General features: G+C 40.3%; 1 protein-coding gene across 5 annotated transcripts in view; it reads left to right on the top strand.

Moving 5' to 3' along the window:
• The first annotated feature begins 139 nt into the window (after positions 1–139).
• The window catches only part of TRMT9B (tRNA methyltransferase 9B (putative)), a 120,317-nt gene continuing 104,327 nt past the window's right edge, over positions 140–16,129 (top strand). For 4 of the 5 annotated variants that reach the window (XM_069014044.1, XM_069014041.1, XM_069014043.1 and 1 more), the window contains exons 1-2: positions 140–272; positions 9,571–9,699. The gene's annotated coding sequence lies outside the window, so the exon portion shown is untranslated. Of the gene's footprint in view, positions 273–9,570; positions 9,700–9,735; positions 9,755–16,129 lie in introns of those variants that run through there. The other variant, XM_069014048.1, reaches the window with a different exon arrangement.

The raw sequence follows: 16,129 nt of genomic DNA, 5'->3' as shown, positions 1-16,129 counted from the left end.
CGGGCGGGGGGCGGGAGGAGGCGGGGGGAGGTTACAAAACACCGCTCCACGCTCGCGCCGCCAACGGCGCGGCGTCACGTGGGGGGCATGGGGCGGGGCGGGGCGGGCCCGTGCGGGAACGCCCGTCCAGAGGGGCGTCGGTCCCCCGGCACCCCCCGCAGCCCGCCCGGCGCTGGGGACGGGGAAGCGCCCCGGCCGGGCCGGGGGTGGCTGGTCGGGGAAGAGGGACAGCCCTACGGGCTCCGGGTTGACTCCTGGGAGCGGCTGCCGTGGTGAGGGTCGGGCGTTAGCAGGGCTGGTGGGGAGGCAGAGATAGAGGGATAGAGCCGCCGGCGCGGGGAGAGGGTTCTCCAGCGGGGAACGGGGATCTGTAGCTGCCGTGGCCCCGGAGGCGCCACTCGACGGGTGCCTGCCGCCTTCCCTTGCGGCTGCTACCCGCACTTGTCTTGGGCCGCTTCGGCTGGCCCCTTTTCCTTCTGTATTAATCTTTTAACGGAGGACACGATAAGATAAAAGTTACAAGGTTAAGGAAAAGCTCTTTGTCCTTAGGGTTTGTTTCCCCCCTTCTCTTCCCGAGTGCTCCCAGCCGTCGCAGGACGGGTCGGACGCGCTCGCTGCGCGCCCGCCGTGCCGTCACAGCCCAGCGGGCAGCGAGCCGCGCTCCCCGCCGCTCTGGAACACAGGCGAGCTCTGCGGGCAAGCACCTGATCTGTTTTGCCTAAAGTAGTCACAGTGGAGACATGCTTAGGCTTTCCAGGTGTATGCCAGCCTCTAATGAAAGCTTGAAGCCTATTGCATAAGTGCTATGTATTTGTCATTGTTACAATGCCTTTTTTTTTTTTCCCTTATGTTAGAAGGCTATCGTAAATCTAGACGTTTCAGATAAATGTAGCAGTACCTTTAAAACCTTCCAAGCAAAGCTTGCACATCAGGAAGATTAATAAATGGCCTTACGAAGGGAACAAAGCTATATTTATTCTCAGCCGTATTCTGTGTATGGCAGGCTGGAGTGTGATGCTAAGGGTTGTTGAGAGAGCTATGGGCAAAGATGGCGTGACTGGAAAGAACCACTACATCTGGATTTATGTCCAGGTGTTTTCTGTGAACTCAGCAACTCCAAGCTGCATCCTTTGCCTCCACAGTGTCTTTCAAGTTCTTAAAGTCAAAGAAAAAAGATGTTATGGTAATTGAAGTGTGATGGGACCATGGGTATATTTTAAACATGGATAGGAAAGATAGTCTCTTACAGTAATTAATTAAAAATTGAGTGAGCTAAGAAATGACAGTCTTAAGGATCAAAGTAAAATCTGTAGTGTGAGCTTGATTCGTCATGGGATGTTGTAAATTGCTTTGGTTTATTATGAATGGTTTTAATGGATTATGGATTCTGGTGTGGTCATGTCAAGCATGAGCTGACCCCTCACAAAGTATTGGACTTAGCCAATTTGGACACAAGTAAAACTTTGAAAGAAGTACTGTTAAAGAGAGCAGTAGTTTATTTTGCACTTCAGATTAGATTACTCATGGAAATACAGAAATAAAATAAAACATGACAAAGCCCAGGGGCTTGTGGGATTGGAATTAGGATAGTAAGGCTGTCCTCTGATGGAACAATTTGAAACAGTAGATATGAAAACTTGTTTCCACCATTCCCACTTCCAATGATTCCTATAAAAGTTCATACATTAATGTTTATACTAATTCAAGCAGTCATGAGTGCAATCAATGCAATCAGCCATTTTTCATAATTTCCAGTGTAAAGGAACAAAATACTCATGGCTTTGCCAGCCTTAGGGTCTTGGAGCAGAAGAGTTGAGGTTTTTCCCATCATTTTTCTCTTCAAAACTGAAACAGTGAAAGAAGGGATTTGGAGTAGGATGGATGAATAGATGGGTAGGGAGCCTGACATTTTATATTGCTCCCACCAGTTGTAGAAATGTCTGGAATCTGGGAGATTATTTGCAAGAAATCTAGACTATATATTCACCTCGTCCTTATTCTCTAGACATTATTTTTTATCCTTCTTGGAAATAGTCCTGAGCCTAGTTGGACCTTGGTATTACCCAGTGTTGACATTCTTGTATCTTTGAACTACTGTTGATTCTGTGAGCTTTGGTTTTGGCGTATTATTTCACCTTTGGCGTATTTAACTAAACAAGAAAAATACCCTGAATTTTCAAGTTTTTCACTCTGTTACCATCAGGATGTGATAGTTATGTAAGAGAGGAAAAAAAGACATTTTCAAGATTAGATAACACACGGCTCCACCACCACTCCATTAAAATAGCACGCTCAAAATTTTTTTTTTTTCTCCCGCTTGTAGGGTCAGATAAATGATATTTTAAAATAACAAAGCTTTGCCATTGCACAGTTCATGTGGGCCATTCTAGGAAAGACTTCAGGGACTGTCGTTTCCTTTTCTGCTGTAGAGCAATATTGCACTGCTGGTTAATGGAAGTTGGTTGTTCTCATTCAGAAAGGTACCTGCAAAGCACTGTGCCTTCAGTACAGTGAGCTAGAAGTAATTCCTTTCTTATGCTTTTTAAGGTATTGATTGGATGTTTTTCCAAGCAATTCCTTGTATGAGTATAATGTATAACCCAATTGGACATGAGATGACAATAAAACAGTGGTTTAGGTTGTATTTGACCCCACTATAGGTAAATTAAGCACAATAATTCTGATTCTGATTTAGGTCTTCAGAAATCAACAGCAGTATAAACAAAGTAAAGCAAGACCAACTCAGGCTAAGGGAACAGGCAGTGGACCTAAAAATTAATACCTACATACTGGAAATCTGGAGCCAAGCCCTGTTTTTACGGGTCCTTGGCATCTATCCCAAGAAAAAGTAGTCAACTCAAAGGATGTAGTTGTATTCTAAGAGAAGTAATGGCTTTCTGGCTGTATCTCCTCTTTTTCTTAAAAGGATATGCCAGTTACCCAGCTATTGTAACTTTTGCAAAGATATCTTTAGCAAAGGCAAAATAAAATGAATTGGAGAAAGATTAGATTAGGCAAATAAGAGTCATACTTAAAAAAAGAAAAGCATAATATTCCTGAAAACTATTCATTCTACCAAGAAACTCTTAAATATCTTTTCTTCTAGAGGAAAAGAAAACCCAACCAAAAAAGGAAATATCAAGCCATATTTAAAATTCTGGAATGGTTTTTGAACCTTAGCTGATTATATCTGAGTTCCTTCAACCCTGGATAAGAAGTAATGCTCAGAACCAACTTGGGTTTCTTTTGTTTTAGTTATTCTTTGTTGTTTAGTAGACTTTTGGGGCTTTGATGAGATAGTTCTGGCAGAGATATTTTTAAATGGAAAAGTACTCAGCATCACTGCAGTAAAACAGACACTAATCCTTGTTTGTGCAATGCAGTGGTGGGCAGAAGTTGGTTTTGAGTAATTTTTTTTAGTTACGAGTGGTCACAAAGCTGCATTTGCAGCTTGGTCTCAAAAGTTAGTTAAGATGAGCTGAACAGGGCTAGACTGTCAGCAGTAATGTGGCCAGTAGGACGAGGGCAGGGACTTTCCCCCTGTACTCGGCACTGGTAAGGCCACACCTCAAGTCCTATGTCCAGTTCTGGGCCCCTCAGTACAAGAAGGACATTGAGGTGTTGGAGCAAGTCCAGAGAAGGACAGCAGAGCTGGTGAAGGGCCTGGAACATAAGTCCTATGAGGAGCAGCTGAAGGTACTAGAGTTCATCCCAAAGACTAGTCTTTCCAAAACAAAAATAATTTTAAATAAACAAGATTTATTTAAGATTTTTTCTTTTGGCAAAGACAAGAATTTTAGCATTTTTATGAAATGTATTTAATGCAATGACTTCTGCAGCGCAAAACCAGTTTTCAGCTGTCTAAATAAATCACTAATTAACAGTCAAGTGCTTGTTGGGATTTCCCTTCAGTTCAACATGAAATCTGAGTTCTGCTTCATAGCATAACAATGTGGCAATTGCCAGTGGATAAGGGAAAGACTGTGGATCTGGTCTGCCTAGTCTTTAGTAAAGCCTTTGACACTGTTTCCCACAGCATTGTTCTGGCAAAACTGCTGCTCATGGCTTGGACGGGTGCACTGTTCCTTGGGTGAAAAACTGTCTGCATGGCCGGGCCCAGAGAGTGGTGGTGAATGGAGTGACATCCACTTGGCAGCCAGTCCCTAGTGGGGTTCCCCAGGGCTCAGTACTGGGACAAGTTTGGTTTTGTATCTTGATCAGTGCCCTGGGGGGAGGGGTTGGTCTCTTCTCCAAGAAACAAGCAATAGGACGAGAAAATGGCCTCAAGGTGCCCGAGAGGAGGTATAAATTGGCTATAAGGAAAACCTTCACTGAAAGGGTGGTTAAGCATTGGAACAGGCTTCCCCGGGCAGTGGTGGAGTCACCATCCCTGGAGGGATCTAAAAGACATGTAGATGTGCCAGTTAGGGACGTGGTTTAGTGGTGGCCTTGGCAGTGCTGGGTTAACAGTTGGACTTGATCTCAAAAGTCTTTTCCAACTTAAATGATTCTCTGGTTCTATGTCCTCATCTTTGATTCAATTACAGTTTTGGAGGTGTCTGCCCGCTTTGTCAAGAGAGGCCTGAGGAGCCCTCGCTCCTACTGGGTGATTTTGGACTTGGGGTAATGATGCCCAGAACCCAGGAGATGCTGGTCCCCATTCCTCCTTCCCAGTTACCTTTTTTACCTGCTAGAATGCTAGTTTGCCTGTGGTGCTGGGAAGTCTCTGGTCATCTCCAAAAACAACTGTTTTCAGTCTTAACATACCGATGTTACGGACTGATGTTTTTTTTTCTCCAATCAGAGACTACTTGTTTTCAATAGATTCAATGACACTTGAGATTTGTCTGAATGAGATTCTCTCACTTTGATGATGATGATGATGATGATGATAGCAGCACTTGTCTTAAAAATATGGATGACAAAGATATGACCTCTGGGGTTAAAGGTAGAATGTATAAAGGGAATGAAAGTTTAGAACAGATTTTATTTTAAGATATAGGAAAATCTCAGCTAGGGGAGGCTGAGCTGACTAAGTTTCCAAATGTGGCAGAACTGACAGCCATGGCCATCAGATGTTCAAAAATCTGGGACACTGGCTATAGATCAGCAAGCACAGTATTGCTTACGAGAAGGAAGAAAAAGGAATTCACCAAGTATAGACAATTAAGCTGACCTCAGTAGTAGGTTAGGTACGTAGAACACATTTTCAAGTGAAAAACTAATAAGAGGCATGAAGCTAACATGAATACCATAACCCTTGAATTTACCTAAGATAGACTAAAGCCAACCTAACTCAGTCTGCTTTTGTTCTTGTAATGGAAATTACATTCTGCAGACAGGCAGTGCTCAGGCTCTCGTCTCTTTGGACTTGAATAAAGCGGATTATATAATGAGCCACATGGAGAATTTTTACAGAGTAAAATGGAATTGCTAAAAAGTTGTCAGGTTCAAAAGATTCTGTTAAAAGGCCTATGGAAATGGATCATGAGATAGGAAGAGCTTCCTGTCTGGAAACACACTTCATATGCATTTTTTGAGGATCAGCTTTGGTACTAATTTTACTTGATATTTTCATCAGTGACCCTGGCACAAAAAAGCAGGAAATCGATCTTTTGGTTTGGCAGCAAGTAAGAAAGTGCTGTCTATAAACTGAGGAGAAAAATGTCAGACACAAAGAAACCGACCTGCGTGACTACTGGGATAGTAGAAATGGAAAAATTGTAGTCATGCAAGTGTCAAACTATGTACATCTATTGAGAAAAATTATTGCTAGATCCTGAGAGTTTATTAATGGGAAATGAAAGAAGATGAGAAAGAACAGGAAGCTCTAAAAACCTGATATAAACATAGATTTTTTTTTTTTACTGTTGAGATAAGGAATTATTCATTGTGCTATACGTGACTGGTGAACAGTCAGTAAACACACAACACACAGTTCTGGTCAGGTTATTTGCAAAAAAAGAGGAAGCATAACTAGCTGAAAGGAGAAAAGGATAATTTGGAACAGATCTACCATACAACAAGAATTGGAGAAATGCTTGCTCCTCCACTGCCTTACAAAAATGAGGATGGAGAGGGGACAGGATTGCCCTATGTAAGTGATCTATGAGGACAGATAGCAAGTTACACATAAGAAAAAAGATGAAGTAAATGACTAAAATAAATGTAGATTTAGGAGAATACTGAGAATCTGAAGTGAGATTATGGGATGGTTTCTGAGAAACAGTGGGAGGATTTACACAGTCAAACAGTGCTTGTTAATGCCAGGATGGGGATTACCTGACATGCTAGGCTGTTACAGCAAGGGACTGGATTCAGTCTGAAGCACAGAAGACAGTTAATCAGTAGGAAACAAGCTGGTAAATAGAAGAATAATTGACAAACTGCTACCTAAACTTTTCAATTATCGAGTTTATCCCTTGGGCTCAGTTGTTGTTACACGGTGAATGGTTCAGGTGTCTCATCTCAGCAAGGTGATGAAGGAACTGTTGCATAGTCATGAGGACCACAATCAAAATGTCCCCCAGGCCCTCAGAAAAAGTACAAACTCACTTAGGGAAGAAGACTTTAGAGAAGAGTGGGGGAAGGAGAAGGAACCTCTTTTGTTGAAAGACAGAAGGAATAAGGCATCTACCTAGCCCTTTGCCCAGGTTAGGATACCCAACACACCAGCAGGACTGACAGAGAAGGTAGCTGCTGTCAGTGCAGCCAAATACCCATGCCCACCTCTTGTAGCCATAGAGAGAGGCATGTTAGCCACTACTTCTGTGGTGGCAAAAATGGGGTGGGAAGAGAAAGCAGCAAAATCCAAGTTTAGCCACCTTGAGCTTTCTCTGGTAGCACTCCAGAGAGGAAGTACTCATGGCTGTTGCCCTGCCTGGAGTTGGGTACTTCCCAGAGACTGTGACTATTTAGACCGTTACCTTTTGCTTTTCACTCCTAAATCTCTGTCCTGCCATTCTCACTGCTTTAGCTGAATTGGGTACGTTGCACTTCAGGTAGATCCAGTGAAGGATGGAACAGGCCTTGCTGCACCTGTGGTGATGGGTCTAAATGGGAGAAGACCAGTTGAGCTTAAGTTGAATCCTCTCATGGGAAATCACCTTATTACTACTGATAAAATTTTTGTTCAATACCATTTTATGGTTTTTTAAAAATCCATACACAAGAAACCGGCAAAACCCCAATATAAACAGCCCTGCGAAAATGGCCGTGCCAAATGCTCTGAGACATTTGACATCTCTCTAATAATTTTTGTAATTTTTTTGAGAAGGAAAATGTGCAACATAACAACCTGCAAATGGCTCATGCATAGTCATGCCTTCCATGTGTCAGCTGTTGGGGAATGGCTTCAGATTGCTTCACCTTATAAATTGTTACTTATTTACCATGCCAGTTGGTGACCAAGGTAGCATATATGAAATGAATTTGCAGTTTCTGTTACAGTTAGTTGAAATTTTCTGCTGAAACATTTTCTCAAATTAAAAAAAAATAAAGAGTTACCCATCAATCAGGAAGGCAATGCTTTGTAGAAGACTATTTGTTCAGATAATCTGACAAATCATGGATAAGTTTTCATCAGAAGCCTTTTCCAAATATCCAAGAAGATAGCCCTGGTGATTTCTGTGTATTTCCAGAATAGCTCTACCATGGGACTAGTACCCACATGCCTCTAATCTGGTAAAACCCCTGTTGTGGAACAAGAAACTGATTTTGGGAAATCTATTTCTTGTCAAAGGTCAGCTCCTGGCTCCATAGCAATAGCCTCCTGCCATGTGTCTGTAGCTGCAGTTAAAAAACTTCCAAATTCCTATTGAATCAGCAACCAGGACCTTGGAGTCCTGGCTTCCAGCCCTCCTCACATAAAACATGATATGCAAAATTAATAATGATATATACATGTTAGTGAAAATCAAGTTTTTCTTGAGAATCCACGGTAATTTCCAACTTCTGAAAGCATATCTGGTTATAAAAACTTTTTTACTTTTTCATCCATGAATGAAAATATTTTGCCTCAGCTTTATGGCATTTATTTTGTCCTAAAGTAGTTAAAAGTCATTAAAATTGATGCTTGGTGTTTGAGTCACTTCAGCCCTGGCTAAGAAATAATGCTCAAAACCAACTTGGTTTTGTTTTGTTTCAGTTTGTTCTGTGTTGCTTAGTAGACTTTTGGGGCTTTAGTGAGATTGTTCCAGCAAAGAGATTTTTAAATGGAAAAATGCTCAGCATCACTGCAGTTAAACAAACACTAACCCTTGTTTGTGCAACACAGTGTTAGGCAGAAGTTGGCTAACTTCAATTTTTCAGTTTTTTTCAATTGTTCAATTTGTAGTTATGAGTGACCACAAAGGTGCATTTGCAGCTTAGTCTCAAAAGTTAATTTGAGCTGAGCAAAACTAGACTGCTACCACTGTCTCTAGCATTTCTGTACAATGCTGCAGTGTGGATTTTCCAAGGGATCTTAATTCCCTTTGAAAAAATTTGGGTTCTCAGTACTTTTGAAAAAAAAGGCCCATAGTAAGTTATTAAATTACACTTAGTAATTATGTATGCACTGAGAAAAAATGACCACAGATGGGATAAATAGTTAACTACATGTTAGAAAGATAAAGATCTCATTAAAAATAAAAATAGAGGCAAAACATAATAGAATCTAAAATACTTAGGGAGGTAAAGACAGAGAGTTTATTGGCTTGATCCAATAAAGGACTTAAATACCTAAAGCAGGGTTTATGGAGATTTCATGTGCCTAAGTCACAAAAATGCAATCACAGCTCACACAGCTGCTGCGTAACCAGGAGTGCCTAAAATCACAAGGTTCTTCCTTGCTTCTAATTTGTATCTTTAGAGTGTCTTGGATTTTACTTCTGTGCACATTCAGTGTGCAGCAGCTAGAGCAGTTTAGGCACTTATTTCACATTAAGCCATTTACAGTCCTCAGCTGAAAAGTTGAAGGGCGCTGTTTCATCAGTGTACTCCGGCCACACCAGGCACAGGTTCGCATTGTGAGATTCTTAATCTGTTTTAGTTGCTTGCTTTGAACATGAAGGATGAAGAGATGGAATACCCTTTTATTTAACAATCTCTCTGTTAGATTATTGATACAAGAGTTGGAAGATGTAGTTTGTTTCCGTCTGAGAGTGTTCAAACCCATCACCTCCCTTAAGTAATATGTCTTAAAGAGTGACTGCATGAGTTTAAATTGTCTTGGGAGCATGAATTAGAGATGAGGATCCGTCACTCCCTGTTAAGTGCCCAGTTTCTTGGGATAATTCTTGCATATCATTTCTGTTCCTATGGACAACAGAATTTGCTTCATTGTGGCATGACTTTTAACAGGAATAGGGCAGGATCGTCTTTGTTTTCAATAGCCCTCTCTCTTGCTGGGTAGGATCACTTTTCTGCCCTGTGTTGATGTGAATCTTTTTTGTTTAATGGGGAAACACAGCAACAATTGGTTGCTGTATAGGAGGGGCTTGTTTTCTCATTTCCTTCTGTTATCCTGGCTGTGATTTAAGAGAATACTGCAAGCCCTGCTCCTCTTTCTTTTTTTTTTTTTTTTAACAGAATGGTAATTGGATCCTACAGTTAAGAGGCCTCTAAGCTGTGAATTTTAAGCACAACGTGTTATCTGTGTTGTGGCCTGACTTAAGTTTCTAAGGAATTGCAATAATGCTGCTGCATTTCTGGGGTTTGGTAAGTCTGGCAATTATACTTTGGAACTGTGGAACTGACTATCCTGGAAACACTAGTAAGTGGAGTCACTCATTTCCCTGTTTTCATGTTCATCGTATTTTTTCTTTTCCCATATGTGATGATATGTGGTTGTACATTCTGAAGTATGGCTGAATGTTTCTACGTGTGCAAGGCAACAAACTTAAAAATGTGATCAAGAAGGTCTTACTTCGATTTATTCCAGTTTTAAAAAGTAGCTTAGCTCCAGATATGACATGAGTCATATTTGTCTTTCCTTCAGGAAGAGAAACCTTAGACTGATCAGACTCTTTCCTTCAGCCATTGTTGCTTCGTAGGAGAGTTGCATATAATCTACAGATTTATAAAATAGCTAAATATTCACTGGAATAAGTGCTCCTATTAATATAAATTGTAATTACTCAAAGAGCAATGCACTTGCAGCATGAATTACTAAATTTAAATAGAAAGTGCAGGAGCTCTTAGTGCAGGATTGTAACTGAATAATGGACAAAAACCAAAATAATAGCAAAGGAAGTGCTAAAAAGACTTCAATTAAAGAAGGGGTTTTTTTTAAATAAAGAAACACTAAGAAAGTGTGCAAAAAGCAAGTAAGTCAGCATTTTTAATGTTTATCAGTATGTTTTCCTTCAGCTGAAAATTGTTGGCTAACAGTTATGTTGCAAATCTTATAAATTTTTTCTGAGTTCTTATGTATTCACACTACAGAAAAAGTACAGGCTGATTGTTTTAAAAATAATATATAGCAAAAGAAAAAGTAATGATTTGGACATGTGTTCTATATTCTGACTTGGTATTTAAAGAACAAGTTATGTTGGTATCTGTTTATATACTCTCTAGTATTTTCTAGTATATTCCCTAATAAAATATACATATTCTCTAATATATTCCTTGCTATCAAGCTGCATCTCTTTATGATCATCCTCTGAGATAAATTATCCTCTTTGTACTTCTGTTGTAAAAGTGGTGCAGTGTGCTTTTCTGCATTCCAAAAATTTCTTACGAGTAAATAGCTTGATTCATTGATTCATAATTTGTATTGTGTAAAAGGAGGGATGTTCACTATAGAACTGCTTGCTGCACTTTTAGATCAGGGGAAGGACATGCAGGTGGAGTCAGTGGTACGGAGCGGGAGCTGCTGGTTGCAGTGAGCTGGTTGGGTTTATCCTGCAGCCAAGGGGATGCGCTGCACAACTTGGCCTTGAAGGCCAGGCTGGGCATGCAGCACGGGGCTGGTGGAGCTGCCCTGCGTCCCTTCTGTGGGGGTCACTGCTCCCTGGTGGTCTTCTGGTCAGGATCATGCCTGCATATTAGAGGTTATAGAAAAGAAAAGGGTATTCCGAACTTTTATAAAGTGTGTGAGCTTCCCTCCAAAGCAATCAGTGTTAGTGTCATTAGTATTACCTGTGCTTGCCTGTATTCCTGCTTTAGCTGCTTTGAGAAGACGCTGCTGTTTCTCCTGCAGTGGAGATACTATCTTGCAGTTCTACTATTTGGCTCCTGGAGTTAGGATCAGGCCCTACCAAAAAAGTCTGTGAAGATGCTGAAGGGCAAATAAAACTGAAGCAAAATCATGATGATAATTAAAAATTCCACTGTTATCATGGAAGGTGTTAGTGCAGAATGAGATTAAGAAGTTCTTTTTCTAAGGCAGCATCCAATTTCTGTTTTTTCTTTCATTCCAGATATTCCATTCATTTCAGATAGAATGAACGTTTTGTTTGGTTTTTTTTTTTGCCCACTCAGTCACGATACAGACAGACACACAAATACACATCCGTAAAATTGGAATGATTTTTATTTCTTTAGGAACAACTGACATAACGTGCTTTATTTCATGTAAATTCAACTCTCAGTGTTTTCTGTTTTAAGATGGTACCATCTGTGAATTTTAGGAGGGTTTGGTGTGCTGTTGTGCTGTACAAGCTTGATTCTCTGGCCAGAATGTATTTCTCATGATGAAGAAGAAAATTCACATGTCTCCAGGCAGATGTTTTCCTGCAGGCTTGGCCCTTAGAAGCGAGGAATTTTGAATTCTTGCTTAACTTGGTAAATATGCTGAGTTGGAGATACATTTATTCACTGTTTAATAAACTAGTTGGGAACAATGTTTCGGATGAGATGGAAAAAAAAAAAATCATAGTTTGAAATTGTTTCATTTTCCCACTAGAAAATTGGCAGTTAATAACTACATTATTTGTCAAAAAATCTTTCAAGCAAGAAACTGAAGTCAGCTTTATTTACACAAAACTAATGGTCAAATATTGTAAATGATTTTTAGTTACTTCTGTCTTACATAATGCATCCCAGAAGCAACATACATTTGAATGCAAAAGAACTGCACTTTTAGGAAAGTGAAGATAAAAGACAAAAATAGAGATTTCTGCTGACCTTTCAAGTAATTATTTAGTATGAAAAGTTTGGCAGTGAAGCTTTAAAAACCGCATTTTGCATTGAGGTTTTCAGTGGAACAGTACAGTTATTGAACACAGCAAAAAGAATAAACTTTTTTAGTAACAGGGAGCAACAGACTATTTTTTAAACTACTTTCATTCTGTTATGCATAACTGTTTCAATTAGGTAGGAATTTTACTAAATAAATGCAACTTTATATTTAATTTCTTTTGGTTTGTCATCAGTTTAAATTTCATGAGTCCTGCAGGACAGTTCCCGTTCTTCATCTGCATAATCCCCATGGAAGGCATCTGGGTTCTGGGCTACCAAAGCTTTGATCATATTAGAGATGGTGGATGTTTCAGGTGTTGGGCAAGAATGTGGACTCCTTTATGCTCACACAGAGAAGTATTCCTGCAGTCGTACGTGCTTTTAAGCGACTGACTCCTGGCCTTACATACTCTGGCTCTTGAGGAATACACTCAGTGCTGGTAGCTTGGTGAGCAGCTGAAGTTCCAGCTCTGGGTTCAGCTTTGGGTGGTGAGAGCCCCAGACAAGAGGCCAGGAACTGGAACCAACCTTTGCACAACAAAGGACACGGGGACCTGTGGTGCCAGCCAGGGGACCAGACACTCAGAGACACGGCAGGAGCTAAGGACCCCCAGATCTTCCTGTGCTTTCACTGTGAGGGTATAAACCCCCAGGTTTTCCTTTGTTTTGGGCCCCTTCTTGGCAGCACCAGCTTGAGCTGTTATTCTGTTGTTGCACCATGATTAAAATATTTTAGGGATCCAGACGTCTGAGACTGCTATGGGAAACCTGGAGTCGAGCCAATAGGGAAACCTGATCTGACTGTGTGAGAGTGGCATGTGTAGCTGCAAAGGGACCTCAGTGCCAGCTTGGGTGGTGTAGGAGTAACTGGCACAGTGGCTTCTGAATGGTCAGACAGGAAAGTTTCTTTAACACATCCTTTGGTGGCCTCCAGTTGTGTTGTGTCAGAGCGGAATGGGACAAGGTAGCAATAAAGTCCATTTGCACTGTTTTGTGCCTTTTGCACTTTTCTTAACTGATGTATCTGCACAAGTGCTAGGGCAGTGAAATGCCTGGTATAGCCACAAACTGCCAGTTCATTTTGCACTAGAAAAATTTCCTCAGAGGTCTGTCTTTAGATGTGGACAAAGGAAGCAGATGCCAGTGACTGTTTGGAGCAGTCACTTTCTGTTCTATCTGTGCCGGAGCTACAGCAAGTGTACAGCCTGTGGTACCTTCTTTTTGCTGCTTTGCTGATGTTAAAGGAGGAAGGTCTTGGAAATCACGCAATGGCATTTGCTGCAGAGTTGTGAGTGGCTCTTCCCAGCCATCGATTTCATGTGCTCCTCCTTTTCCTCCTACTTTATGTATCATGCAGCCACAGATGTAATACTTGTTTTTTAAGAATTTCTTCTGACTTTCTAGGCACAGCTTATTTCATCACCCACCCTCCACCCCTTTTGTATGACAAGCCCTTTCTGGTTTCTGGAACCTCAGACACCGTATAGAAGTGTTATGAGAGATGTTTTTTAGGGAAAAAATGCTTGCAGCAGTAGTAGTAGGAAGTGCTTGTGGAGGAGTATGGTGGGAATTAAAATTTGCTTTGAAAAACTAGTTGTTGACAGTGAATGATGTTTTTTGAGTGACCTTTTGTACAGAAGTGGAGTTGGGCTGGTGGTTTTGCAACAGTGGACATTTCCAAATATTCCACCAATTTATGTACAACTTCAAGGTGACACCACTGCCGAGAATTAACAGAACAAGAGGCAAGGAGCACAAACTGAAATAAAAACCAGGAAAGCTATTTTTAACCATGGAGGTGGTCAAGCTCTGGAAGGAGGTTACCCAGAGAGTTTGTGGAGTCTTCATCCTTGGAAATACTAAAAAACGTGAGTGGATATAGCCTGAAGAACTTGCTCTAGTTCAGTCTCCTTTGATCAGAAGGTGGACCAAAGACCTCCAGCAGTCAAGTCTCAACCAATCTGTTATTCTGTTGTAAGAAAGGCATGCAATAATCCTTTCTAAAGTGAAGGTAGTTCCCTGGAGTATTGTTCTGACTTCCCGCAATTTGTGGTTCACACACTTCTCAGTACATTCTGTTGTCACTTTAGAACCTGTAATTATTACACAGAATGTAAGTGTAAATTACACAAATGCAAAAAAAAACCAGACCCCAAAATTGTTGTTAATGAATAGCTCCAGTTTTATAGTCACTAGTCTGAAACATTTTAAACAATAAAGAGACAGATCTTGGTTTCTTTCAAGTCTGCAGTCAAAACTTCCATTGGCTTAATGGGACAAGGAACTTTACTTACCACATTTTATAGCTAACAGAAAATACAAACTAAAGCAAAATGAATAAGTTATTTATATGTTTAAACAGTCTATAAAACCAAAACCTCTGGTAATAGAAAGTTCAAGCTACATCTGCCTCCAACCATCAAGCAGCTACCTCTGGTCTGCTCTTTGCGCAGTGCACCAATTGTTGCACACCCACCTTGTGTGCGTTACTTGCTGGCATCATGGTCTGGCTGCTTGGCAGAAGGGAAGAGCTGGGAAGCTTCATTATTCTGTAGAAAGGCTTTTAAATGTGTAGAAGCAGACTTGGAGTTTAGGAATGGGCCCTTGTATGTGACAAGACACTTTGTACTTTGCTGTACAAAGAAATCTCTTGATTTCTGATGTTTGAAAGTGGAAAATATTATCGTCCTATTTGATAAATGAAACTGTCTGCGAAGCAAGCATATAAGTAACAGAATAAACATATTTTCTCACTACAGGGATAGTTTCAGGAAAAGAGGATTAAAATTCTTGGAAAATCAGTGAGGCAGCTACAAGTGTCAGGTGATTATATGGCCTTATGTAAGTACAGAGCTTGGTGTCTAGCCAAGTATTTCTAAAACTTATAGGGTAACTTCTGTTCACATTTAGGCAAGCATAAATCTGAAGGCACTTCAAAACTCAGCAGTGTTTGCTCCTATGTTAGAGATTATTTTTAAAAAGAAAATAAAAATATGTATTTTTTTTTTTTTTTTTACTACAGGGAATGCCTAAAGGGAATGTTGTGGTTAAAACAGGGACTTGGAAGAATTGAATTTTATTCCTGCCTTTGTTGTGGATCCCCTGTACTGTAATGGACAAGCCATTTTTGTAGCTTGGTTTCTGGCATAGCCATAGCGAATGTGTTTGTGTATATGACATTGAAAAACACAGTGGGTGGTGGTGGGTATAGTTGGTAGGTATATTATCTAGTTGTTGTATGGCAGTGTATTAAAATAATTTTGTTAGTGTTTTTGTTTCATGAAGAAAAAAGTCCTAATTGGAACTTACTGGGAGAAAAAAATGGGTTTTTGTAAAGAAATTTTACTCCCATTTAGTCTAGTAGTGCAGGTCATGATAACCTGCTTCTGAAGGCAACATGTCTTAAATGAGTAATTTATTTGTATGGTTTGGTAGGTTTTTTTAACATGTAATAATCTTTCAAAGTCTCTTTTTTCCCCCACAAGATAGCATTCAGAATGCAAATTGTGTCCCACAATGTTATTTTGCTTGCACTTTCACTCTTTTTTTATATCATGCTTACTTTTTGTGCAGTTTATATCACATCACTTTTCCACTTCAGGTTTGATTTCTCTTTAAACTTGTTGAGAGACATAATACCATTGAATAATTCTCTCAGACTCATGCAAATCTTCAGGTATTTAGAATGAGAGAAGGAAGACCTTACACTGGCAGAACATTGTTTGAAGTGCTGAAGATGACTGGCTAAATCTGGTGAGTACTAGTTAGGTAGTATTTGTCAGTCTGTCAGTCTTACAGATTTTCCTGATCACATACGGAACATACAAAAAGCAAGAGACTAGATACAGTGAATTCAAGAAATGTCTTCAGAATGATGCTTCTTTTGAAAGAGGTTTATGAACTGATGTTCAAACAGAAGCATAAAATGTTTCCATATGACAACAGGATGAAAGATGGCAGAGAGATC

The sequence above is a fragment of the Aphelocoma coerulescens genome, chromosome 4 (assembly GCF_041296385.1).
Source record: "Aphelocoma coerulescens isolate FSJ_1873_10779 chromosome 4, UR_Acoe_1.0, whole genome shotgun sequence".
Taxonomy (NCBI): Eukaryota; Metazoa; Chordata; class Aves; order Passeriformes; family Corvidae; genus Aphelocoma; species Aphelocoma coerulescens.
The sequence above is the reverse complement of the archived record's forward strand: the minus strand, read 5'-3'. Positions and strand labels throughout refer to the sequence as shown.